The sequence below is a fragment of the Myxine glutinosa genome, chromosome 1 (genome assembly GCF_964187855.1).
Source record: "Myxine glutinosa chromosome 1, kmMyxGlut1.1, whole genome shotgun sequence".
Lineage (NCBI taxonomy): Eukaryota > Metazoa > Chordata > Myxini > Myxiniformes > Myxinidae > Myxine > Myxine glutinosa.
In genome coordinates, this window is record NC_136261.1 from 12,940,398 (window position 1) to 12,953,238 (window position 12,841).

The following is a 12,841-nucleotide window of genomic DNA, read 5'->3' on the forward strand; positions in this document are numbered from 1 at the left end:
CCCTATCTCTTCCACCTCTTCCACATCCTACCCTACCCCTCCTCCCCCCTGTTCTGTATCTGATGCTCCCCCTTCCTCTTCATTAACGGTATGGACCTCAAACATCCGGGGCCTTCGTTCAAACTTAACTGATCTCTCCATACAGGTTGCTTCTGTCAAACCAGACGTGATCTGCTTAACAGAAACTTTCCTCCTTTATGATGTCTCTGATTCCATAGTATCTCTCCCGGGCTACTCCCTCCTCCGGTATGATAGACCTGAGCCTCGTCCTGGAGGCGGGGTTGCTATCTTTATCAAAAACTCTCTTCCTCACTCGCCCTGCACTGCACTCTCTCCACCTCACCCCCAGGAATACCTCTGGCTACGGCTTCCCCTTCGCTCCCACCTCTTGTTCATATGTGTGTTGTACCGTCCACCAAACAGTGATGACTCCATCTACATCTCGCTGTCTGATGATATGGACCAACTTCTATCTACTCATCCCAACTCTCTCTTCCTCATATGTGGTGATTTCAATTGTCACCATGCCAGTTGGCTGGGTGTGGGTACCTCTCTCACCAGCCATGGCTCTTCAGCAAAGGACTTCTGCGACTCACTGGGACTGACACAATCTGTCAATTTCCCGACCCGGATCTCAGTCAACGGAACATCTTCTCTTCTGGACTTGGTTATGACTCACTTCCCTGAAAATGTCTGCTGCTCTTCTTCTGCTCCGATCGGATCATCTGATCATGTCCTTGTTAAAGTGGACATCTCTCTGACCATCCTCAGGGAGCCTGCTCAGCGTCGACGAGTCTGGCATTTCACTCAGGCCAACTGGCACGGTCTTCAAGCAGCCATCAATCATCTGGACTGGTCTCCCATCTCTACCACCTCTGACATCAACTCATCCTGGGAATTCTTCCAAAGTAAATTGCTCTCTCTCATGCACAGATTTATCCCATCTCGTCTTCAGTTGTCATACCCTTCCTCCCGTCCATGGTACACGGAATCTTGTGGTGAGGCTGTTGCCCAGAAATAACTTGCCTTCGTCTCCTGGAAAGCAAATCCAACGGAAGGAAATCTCATTTCCTTTCACAAAGCCCGAAACAAGTGTGTATCCACCCTCAGGAGAGCCAGGAAACAATATCTCTCCATTCTCAAGACTGAACTCTCTTATCTGTCTCCCTCTTCCAAATCCTGGTGGCGTCTGGTCAAATCCGTTTCTGGTGTTTGTTCCCCCTCCATCCCCTCCCTTACCTCAAACGGCTACACAGCTGACTCCGCACGTGAAAAAGCTGAATGCCTCAACTCTGTGTTTGCCTCTAAATCTTGTGTCCCAAACCCATCCCTCTCTGTACCCACCATACCCAGTCGTACCCTGCTGCTCCTGGACTCCGTGTCCTTTCCTCCTGACAAGGTGGAAAAGTTTCTGTCAACCCTCGACTCTGATTCTGCAACTGGACCCGACGGCATCAGCCCACGGGTCCTAAAATCCTGCTCTGCTGCTCTATCTCACCCTCTCTCTGTTCTCTTCACCCTCTCTTTTGCTCAAGGTCAACTGCCATCTGCTTGGAAATCAGCCAACATCACCGCTTTGCACAAAAAAGGTGCAAAAACAGATCCTAGCAACTACAGACCAATCAGCCTTCTCCCAATTATCAGCAAAGTCATGGAATCCATCATTGCTTCGGATATGAAATCTTTCCTCTTCTCCAATGGCTTGATCTCTGATCATCAATTTGGTTTCAGACCAGGTCACTCTACTCTGGACATGCTGCTTCTGCTGTCTCAACAATGGATGGAGGTCCTCAATGCCAAACAGGAAACCCGGCGCCCGATGCACCGATCGACCTAACCACCGACGCCTCGGACTACGCGGTGGGCGCGGTGCACGAGCAATGGGTGCGTGGTGCTTGGCAACCGCTGGCGTTCTTCAGCCGGCAGGTTCGCCCGCCCGAACGCCGTTACAGTACCTTCGACCGCGAGTTGCTTTGGCTTCACCTGGCGGTTAGGCACTTCCGCCATCTGCTCGAAGGCCCTGCGTTCACGGCCTTCGTCGACCACAACCCCCTTGTGTTCGCGATGGCCAAAGTCGCCGAGCCATGGTCGGCACGGCAGCAGCGCCACCTCTCTGCCGTGTCCGAGTACACGACGGACATCCGACACGTCGCGGGAAAGGACAACCCGGTGGCCGACTGCCTTTCCCGGGCCGTCGCCCACGCAGTCCACCCCGGGGTCCAGGCCTTGCGGACCGCCGTCATGGGCCTCCGCGTCACCGAGGTGCCCTTCGACGGCACGGGCACGGCCCTCGTTTGCGACGTCTCCCTCGGGCGGCCTCACCCCATCGTGCCCGCAGGCTGGCAGCGCCAGGTTTTTGACACCATCCACGGCCTGTCCCACCCGGGCACGAAGGCCTCCCAGAGGTTGGTCGCCGACAAGTTTTTCTGGCATGGCCTCCGGAAGGCCGTCCGCGGCTGGACCAGGACGTGCCTCGCGTGCCAGCGCGCGAAGGTGCACCGGCATACCCAGGCCCCATTGGCCCCGTTTACGGTGCCGGCACATAGGTTCGGCCACGTGCACGTGGACCTGGTGGGACCTCTGCCCCCCTCGCGGGGTTTCACCCATGTCCTCACCATGGTGGACCGCACCACCCGGTGGCCGGAGGCCATGCCTTTGGCGGCGACGACGGCGGCAGACGCCGTGCAGGCGTTCATCGCCACCTGGGTCGCCCGGTTCGGCGCCCCCTCGGACATCTCGTCCGACCGCGGCCCCCAGTTCACCTCGGAGCTCTGGGCCGCGGTCGTGCGGGGGCTCGGGGTCCAGTTGCACTGAACCAAGGCCTACCACCCCCAGGCCAACGGCCTGTGCAAGCGGTTCCACCACTCGTTGAAGGCTGCGCTGCGGGCCACCCTCCGCGACGGCGGCTGGGTCGACAGGCTCCCCTGGGTCCTGCTGGGCCTCCGGACGGCGCCCAAGGAGGACCTGCGCGCATCCGCGGCGGAGTTGGTCTTTGAACAACCGCTGCGGGTGCCGGGCGAGTTCCTCCCCGACCCCACGGCACCTTGGTCCGCGGCGCAGGAGCGTTCTGCGCTGCAGGAGACCGCCCGGAGGTTCGCCCCGGTGCCGACGGCGCACCACGGGCACCCTCCTACACACGTCGCCCCGGAGCTTCGCACCGCGGAGTACGTCTTCGTCCGGCACGACGCCCACCGGAAACCACTGCGGCCCCCGTACGACGGACCTTTCCGCGTGCTGGAGACCGGGGTGAAACATTTCACCCTGGACATCGGCGGCACTCCTGACCGGGTCTCCATAGACCGCCTCAAGCCGGCCCACCTCGACGTGGACCACCCACCGCCGGTGGCTCGGCCCCCGCGTCGGGGCCGCCCCCCTGCGGGTGGACCCCCGGCACCGCCCACTACCGCAGGCACGGCGCCCCCCGGTCCGGCACCCATCCCGGGTACAGCCGGGGGCATCCCACCTGGCATCCCTGCACCCCGGACGCCGCCGGGCGCCAGAGGGCGCTTCGGCCACATCATCCGTTTGCCCCGCAAACTGGCCCTCCAGGTGCGCGGGAATTCTGGGGGGGGCGCATGTGGCGGACACGAAAGCCCACTGGCGTGGTGACATCATTCCGAGCACCAAGTGGGCGGCGGCCACGCCCAAGGGGTAGGCGTGGCCTCAGGATATACACCGGGCGCGCAGCCCGGAGCAGGCCAGAGGCCAGTGCTACAGTGACCTCTTTGAATAAAGAACATTAAACTTACCGCGTTGTCCGCTTCCTCCTTGGTAGCAAGTCGCGCGCGTAGCACCGCGTGCTTCAAGTTTATCTTTTTCACACAAACAGCACGTAATAAGAGTTTACCTTATACACATTATGTAGAGCGCATTATGAAACAGATGATGCGTGAGTATGGGGAAGGACCCTGCTATGAGGTTGCTTGGAGGATGTGTGCCCAAATGCATTGTGGGCCATCTAATGAGATGGCCACTTCGACTTTGCTACATGTGAGCCGTCTTTGCCTTGCCAGCGAGATGTTTCATGCAGTGTGCTGGATGCCATGTCGGTGTAATGAGAACCTGTGACTCCTGCCATGCAATGCCTCGAGAAATACGTTGTTTATAATGGAATTATGAAGGGAAATGCTGAATAAACGTCGATAGCAACGTATAGTATAAATATAATGCATTGGTTTTCAACGGTCGGTATAGTTGAGTGGAGAATTTCCAGTCTCGCCGGAAGTCCTGCCCATACAGTGAGTGATGTACAGTGTGAATGAGGTCTCTCGCTGTGCCGGGAATACGATGGAGCGCTGGTTTAGTTGGCTTGAGCGGATGAAATATGGAATGACAGTTGCAAGGTCAAGATACGAATACTAGTACCGACTGCAAAGCCGCAATGAGCCGGCGAAGCCAAAGCCTCTTGCCACTATTTTACCCATCAGTAGGTTAGGTAGTTGGTAGTAGGTAGGTGTAGTTGGTACCGTACCTGGTAAGACTTGGTAAAAGAGAAGAGCAGACAGTCCTCCCCAATACCTAAAATACAATAAATGTCACAAGAAGCTGAAGGTAGTAACTATACGATGTGCTAGTTTAGGGCCTATTTTAAGAAATTTTAACTGGGCTTAACATACGTTTTCATAGTATGTGTGTAGTCTTCTAACTTCAGTCACTGTCAGGGCTGGTTCTCTCCGGGCACTGCGGCTTCCTCCACCAGAAGAAGTTAGCTTGCAGTAAGATCAGTGCCAACAGATCAGACGACAGCGCCGTATCAACGGCAATGTGTGACTGTCGTTAATCAAACCGAGCTTTCTTTCTTTATGTAAACCGCTTATACCGGTAGGTGCAGGACATCATAAATCAGACAAACCTACTGAGCATGGGAGCATGGGATTGAAGCCTAATTCGGCTTTTCAGGTCTACCACTAAAGAAGAGAAAAATTTCGAAAATGGCCCAGAGTGGTTTACTTTCCAATTACGTTTCGTGAGAACATTGTTTTTTATCGCGAAAAGAAGGTGATAGACGCTGATAGTGACCTGTAAGTACTCTTGAACATCCTCAACAACACATATATGCTGGTGCGAGCACTCAAAGGTCTTTACACGCTTTAGAGAAATTTAGCAGTGTACAGTTAAAGTGTAGACTTAAACTGGTAATTGAAACAGTGTAGATTGTAACCTGGTGAATGAGCAGGAGTCACATGACACTTTCTCACGAATTAGCTTGGGTACATTTATGTCGTGGTTAAGCATAAACGTCGTCCTTCATGCCACATCTGATAGGTCGGTGTGGCGATGAAGAATGGAGGCGAAACATTGTTCCTCGTTTTGGCTTTGACCGAGTGACATGGCGGGCGTTTTGCAGAATCGAGTCGAAAAACACGTTGTTCAAGTGCTCGTACTTTTTCGCTGTGCAGTAAGCGAGTGACTTGATACGTTTCACAGTGCCCAAAGCAATGACGATTTAGCTTAGGAAATTTGAGCATATGATGAGAACTAATTCGAGCAGCATATGCTTATGCGTGATTCGATTGTTTTGCACCAACCTCGTTCCTGGCGTCGCAGACGTCGCAGTGATTCCCGTCGCAGTTCCCGGCGTCGCAGTGATTAATTCGGTGAAGAATTCCGTCTCAACTTCGGATATTTCCGGCCGTGAAAAACTATCCCGTACGACCGCGAGATTTCTAAAAAATAATTCTTCGTCAATTTTAGAATATTTGACGCCGTTTTCACCGTCCGAAACGCGTAATAATATTTTTTCAAATGCTCGAACCTCATTGGTTCTGGTGTTTGATGACGATTTTCGTTGAAGATAACGTGGTTGGTCTTAACATATTTTAATTACTAATGAGAGTTTTCATTAGATTATGAATCAAAGAACGACGGGTGAAACAAACTCCGATTGAACTTTTTCGCAATTGTTTTATGCAAACCTCCGCATCCGGTCGATGGCGCCCACCATCGAGCGCTTTCATTTTAGAAATATTTTTGCAAATGCTCGACTCTCATTGGGTCCGGTGTTTGGTGACGCGTTTTGTTGAAGATAACCAGGCCCGTGCGGGCCGATGTTGGTCTTAAATTATTTTATTAATACATCGGAGGTGCATAAGATTGTGAATCAAACGACGACGGGTGAAAGAAACTCCTAATGAACGTTTTAAATTTGTTATGCATACTTCTGCCCACGCAAGATGGCTGCGCCCACGGCGCTTCGGATTCTCGAGCCAAGGCATAATCAGGTTTTCAACATAATACGTACTCGTTTATTGACAACACCGGCTTTGCCGGCTACTAGTACCAACTGCAAAGCCGCAATGAGCCGGCGAAGCCAAAACCTCTTGCCACTATTTTACCCATCACCATGGCATCAGTAGGTTAGGTAGTTGGTAGTAGGTAGGTAGGTAGTTGGTAGTATGTAGGTAGGTAGTTGGTAGTAGGTAGGTGTAGTAGGTACCATACCTGGTAAGACTTGGTAAAAGAGAAGAGCAGACAGTCCTCCCCAATACCTGCATACCTCTTGCCACTATTTTACCCATCACCATGGCATCAGTAGGTTAGGTAGTTGGTAGTAGGTAGGTAGGTAGTTGGTAGTAGGTAGGTGTAGTAGGTACCGTACATAGTAAGACTTGGTAAAAGAGAAGAGCAGACAGTCCTCCCCAATACCTGCATACCTCTTGCCACTATTTTACCCATCACCATGGCATCAGTAGGTTAGGTAGTTGGTAGTAGGTAGTTGGTAGTAGGTAGGTAGGTAGTTGGTAGTAGGTAGGTGTAGTAGGTACCGTACCTGGTACGACCTGGTAAAAGAGAAGAGCAGACAGTCCTCCCCGATGGCAATACCTGCATACAATACAATAAATGTCACAAGAAGCTTCAGGAAGTAACTATACGATGTGCTAGCTTAAGGCCTATTTTTAACTGGGCTTAACATACGTTTTCACAGTAAGTGTGTAGTCTTCTAACTTCAGTCGCTGTCAGGCGCCAGGGCTGGTTCTCTGACTCTCCGGGCACGGCAGCTTCGTCCACCAGAAGACGTTAGCTTGCAGTGATTAATTTGGTGAATTCCATCTCAACTTCGGATATTTCCGGCCGTGAAAAACTATCCGTATTTCTAAACTAAATATGTAAACCGCTTATACCATATTTCTGGCCGTGAAAAACGATCCCGTACGGCCGGGAGATTTCTAAAAAATAATTCTTCGTCAATTTTAGAATATTTGACGCCGTTTTCACCGTCCGAAATGCGTAATAATATTTTTTCAAATGCTCGAATCTCATTGGTTCTGGTGCTTGATGACGATTTTCGTTGAAGATAACGAGGTTGGTCTTAACGTATTTTAATTACTAATGAGAGGTTTCATTAGATTATGAATCAAAGAACGACGGGTGAAACAAGCTCCTATTCAACTTTTTCGCAATTGTTTTATGCAAACTTCCGCATCCGGTCGATGGCGCCCATCATTGAGTGCTTTCATTTTAGAAATATTTTTGCAAATGCTCGACTCTCATTGGGTCCGGTGTTTGGTGACGCATTTTGTTGAAGATAACCAGGCCCGTGCGGGCCGATGTTGGTCTTAAATTATTTTATTAATACATCGGAGGTGCATAAGATTGTGAATCAAACGACGACGGGTGAAAGAAACTCCTAATGAACGTTTTAAATTTGTTATGCATACTTCCGCCCACGCAAGATGGCTGCGCCCACGGCGCTTCGGATTCTCGAGCCAAGGCATAATCAGGTTTTCAACATAATACGTACTCGTTTATTGACAACACCGGCTTCGCCGGCTACTAGTACCGACTGCAAAGCCGCAATGAGCCGGCGAAGCCAAAACCTCTTGCCACTATTTTACCCATCACTATGGCATCAGTAGGTTAGGTAGTTGGTAGTAGGTAGGTGTAGTAGGTACCGTACCTGGTAAGACTTGGTAAAAGAGAAGAGCAGACAGTCCTCCCCAATACCTACATACAATAAATGTCACAAGAAGTAGTAGGTACCGTACCTAGTTCAAAATGACACCATTTGCATTCTGGATGAGATTAAAATTGATAAAATGTCCTTCTTGATTAATTCGGTGAATTCGGTCTCAACTTCGGATATTTCCGGCCGTGAAAAACTATCCCCTACGGCCGCGAGATTTCTAAAAAATTATTCTTCGTCAATTTTAGAATATTTGACGCCGTTTTCAGCGTCCGAAACGCGTAATAAGCTTTTTTGAAAATTATTTTGAAATGCTCGAATCTCATTGGTTCCGGTGTTTGGTGACGATTTTCGTTGAAGATAACGAGGTTGGTCTTAACGTATTTTAATTACACATTAGAGGTGCATCAGAATGTGAATCAAACAAAGACGGGTGAAACAAACTCCTATTGAACGTTTTCCCAATTTTTTTATGCAAACTTCAGCATCCGGTCGATGGCGGCCTCCATTGAGTGATTTGGTTTTGGAAATATTTTTTCAAATGCTCGCATCTCATTGGTTCCGGTGTTTGGTGACGATTTTCATTGAAGATAACCAGGCCCGTGCGGGCCGAGGTTGGTCTTAAAGTATTTTAATTACAAATTAGAGGTGCATAGGGATTGTGAATCAAACAAAGACGGGTGATAAAATTGATAAAACAATTGATAACAAACTCCTATTGAACGTTTTTCAATTTGTTATGCATGCTTCACCATCCGCAAGATGGCGGCCTCCATTGAGCGATTTGGTGCGTCACAGCTTCGGAATTCTCAAGCCAAGGGATCCAGCATAATCTGGTTTTCAACATAATACGTACGCGTTTATTGATAACACCGGCTTCGCCGTCCATTATGCGGATGGCAACTGGGAGACGCAAGATGCGAAGGAATTCTTCTTCTTCTTTTGAGTTTGGTGGCGTTCTCAGAGCCGCGAGGCGGTCGACTCTTCGAGGCCGGTTGATCGGGGTGAGGCGGGTCTCATTGCGGGGCTCGGTAGTCGGTAGTCGCTATCGAGAGGGGATGGCTGGAGCCGTTTTTTAGGCGAACCTTTTTTTTTTTTGGACCCCGGAAGACGCCGTACTCTTCGCGGAGCTGACACTCTTCCGGGCTTGATTCCCAGGCCAGACTAAATTCCCGCTAGTAGGAATAAATGGATAGTCTCTCAGGAGAGGATGGGGAGGGGGTCTTTAAATCTGTTGGTAAACCTCGGAAGAGAGAGAGGCGAGGCCAGGTGTCCTCTGATGAGGTGTCTCCAGTTGAGAAGCCCAAGCGTAGGGCTCCCCTCTCCCAGGCCTCTGGTAATCCCGTTGATTCTCTCGATAAGTTTGTGGTCATTGTGGCGGCCGTTGAGAGGCCTAATCGTGTGGGCCCATCCAACCCTATAAAGTAAGCAGCGCTTATAAAGAAAGAGTTCGGGGAAGTGGTGTCTGCGAAGGTGCTTCGGTCGGGTGACTTGCTCATTGAGTGCAAGTCAGCCGGGCAAAGGGACAAGGTTTTGAAAGCAACTCATTTTGGGGAGGTCTGTGTTTCGTGTCAAATCCCGAAGTACATGAGAGAATGTCGTGGTGTCATCTATGGGGTGGATTCATCCATAGAAATTGAAGAGATTAAGAGTTATTTGGCCTCCAGTGGAGTGACTGAGGCTCGTCGTCTTACCACATTCAGGGAGGGAGAGAAGGTGAACACCTTCTCAGTCTTGCTGTCCTTCAGTGGTTCTTGCCTTCCATCAAAGGTAGTGCTCGGCTATTTGGCCTTCACGGTAAGAGATTACATACCGGCTCCTCTTAGATGCTACAAGTGTCAGAGGTTTGGGCATACGGCCCCAGCTTGTCGGGGCAAGGTTCACTGCAGCAGATGCAATGGCGATCATGAGCGTAGCGCTTGCCCGAGTGAGCAAATACATTGTGGGAATTGTGGTGGGGTGCACAGCTCTGCTTTCCAAGGCTGCCCGGATTTCAAAAAGCAGCGCTTATTAGGCAGGTAAAGGTAAAGGAAAAATTAACTTACGCTGAAGCCGCTTCAAAAGTTTCTGGGACTAAATCTGCCTCGTATGCAGGTTTGCGTAACTCTAATCCCATTGGCTCGGTGAAGGTCGCTACTAAAACAGTAGGAGTCCAGACTGAAACTGAGCGAGTCGAGTGTCGATCAGAGAGAGCCAAATCTGATTCAGATTTAAATATTTCTAAAGACGCGTTTATTGCGTTTATTTCCGAATCTATCAACTGCTCTGCAGTAGCGTCTAGTCGAACGGACAAAATCCGTGCTGTGTGGGTTGCCGCGGCCAAGCATCTGGGTTGGGAGGAATTTTCCATTGGTCAGATCCACGCTCTGTTGGGGCACAAGAGGAGCGGGTCAAAGTCCAGGCCTCAGAAAGATCCCCCTTCTCTTGAGGACTGAGGCTCCTTCAATGGAATGCGAAAAGTTTACCTGCTCACGGTTCAGAGTTTATAAATTTTTAAGTGATCTCATAGTAAAACCAGATATAATATGTATCCAAGAAACTTGGTTAAAGAGCCACATTTGTTATAGGATTCCAAATTATTTGTTAATTCGCAGGGATAGAGCTTGGGGTGGGGGGGGGGGGGGGGGGTGTGTGGGGTTTTTGTGAGGTCAGGAGTCCCTCATAGGGTTATAGATTGTCAGGTGGAGTTGGAGTGTAATGTGGTTTTATTTCCTAGCCCGAGTGAGACCTTCTCAGTGGTTAACTTTTATAATCCGTGTCTCTCTTTGAATGTTCTTGCGCTTAAAGAGGTTTTATGCAAGTGCGAAGGGTCAATCTTTTGGTGCGGTGACTTCAACAGCCTCAACACTCTATGGGGCTCTAAGCTCACGGACAGTAATGGTTCTTGTGTGGAGAAGGTGATGGACGACCTTGACTTAGTAATACTGAATGATGGTAGTGGAACATTCATAAATCCAGGCTCTGGTCGGTCTTCCCCTCTTGACCTCACGATAGTCTCTGCCTCGCTTGCAGCAAGGTGTGAATGGCGGGTTCTTTCAGACAGTCTGGGTAGTGACCACCTTCCGGTGGTCACTCACCTCAAATTGGAGAGAGATCTGGAGGGGTTGGATAGGCCTCCCTCTTGGAGTATTTCCAGGGCTAATTGGGGAAAGTTTTCCAGATGTTGCTCCGAGGTGGTAAAACCTGAATTATTTAACGAGAATCCTGATATCTTCAGTAATAGTTTAGTCAAAGGAGTTTATCGCAGTGCTCTCGAGTCTATCCCCACTTGTAAAGGTCAGATCGGTCAGAGAATTAAAGTTCCCTGGTGGAATGAGGATTGCGCGAGGGCCATTAAGGCCAGAAAGTCTTCCTTTGAAAAAGTTAGGAAATCCTTGCTGCTTCAAGATGCTATCGAGTTCAAGAGAAGAAGAGCTCAAGCTCAGCGGGTAATTAAATGTGCCAAGTCAGAGTCTTGGCGAGCATTTTGTGCGTCTATTAATCCGGACACCTCCATTAGTTCTGTTTGGTGTAGGGCTAGAAGTATGTATGGTAGGAATGGTGGAGGGTGGTCGATAGCTTGGCTGGTCGGCAATAATGCCCCTGTTTACTCGAGCCAGGAGAAGGCCTCTGCTTTAGCGTCCTTCTTTTCAGATCAGTCAGGGGATGATCCGGTCGATTCAGAGTCAGGTGAGGTCAAGCGTCAGTTTGTCTCCCAGCATAAAGACATTCTCTGTGATGTGAGCCCAGATAACTCCCCGCTTAACATGGATTTCTCTCTGGGTGAATTAAAGCATGTCATTTCCAAGTCCAAGAATAGTGCTCCTGGCCCTGATTCGCTCACTCACTCTATGTTGAAGCACATGGATGATAGTGTCTTGGAAGTGTTTCAGGTGTTGATCAATAAGGTCATCAGGAAGGCTCCCTTGTGCGTGGAAGCATTCCATAATCATTCCTGTTCTAAAGCCTGGTAAGGATCCTACAGATCCATCCTCTTACTGCCCGATAGCTCTTATTTCTGTTGTTAGCAAACTTATGGAGAAGATGGTTAATGAACGCCTGATATTTTATTTAGAAAAGAATAATCTGCTTAGTAGATATCAGAGTGGATTCAGGAGGGGTCGGTCCTCTTCAGATCAAATAGTCTCTCTGGCAAATGACATTAGGAAGGCTTTCATCGTCCGCGAGTCGGTGCTGGGGGTTTTCCTCGATATTCAGAAGGCCTATGATTCTGTCTGGAGGGAAGGTCTTCTGTTTAAGATTCACCAGTTAGGCATCAGGGGCAGACTTTTCTGGTGGATCCGTGATTTCCTGTCTGGCAGATATTTTCAAGTGCGGGTTGGTGCTGCGCTGTCCTCCGTTTTTCTCACTAAAAAGGGTATTCCTCAGGGTAGTTGTATTAGTCCCACCCTTTTCAACATAATGATAAATGATGTTGCCTCTCTTCCAGGGGTGCGGGGCAATTTGTCTTTGTTTGCCGATGATATAGCTATCTGGGTTCGGGGCAGGAACTGTGCGTTCATCTCCAAGCGCCTTCAGGCTGATGTTGTCAGTATTGAGCAGTGGGCTGCAAAATGGGGTTTTGCCATCTCTGGGCCAAAGTCTAAGCTCGGAATCTTTACCCTCAAGAGAAAGGTTGAGGACGTCAGATTAACAGTCAATGGCACGGCTCTAAAAGTCTCTCTGGTGGTCCCCTTTTTGTGGGTGATCTTTGATAAGGGCTTAACCTGGAATGCCCATTGTGCCAAACTTGTAGCTAAGTGCTCGAAGGGTCTCAACCTTCTCCGTTGTATCTCGGGAACTTCTTGGGGGTGCCCACCAGGATAGCCTCCTTATCTTGTACAGAGCCCTAATACGTTCGCTCTTTGATTACGGGTGTCAAGCCTTTTGGGACATGTCCCTGTCCATCCGGAGGAGGTTGGAAAGAGTTCAGTCCAAAGCTCTCCGCATATGTCTTGG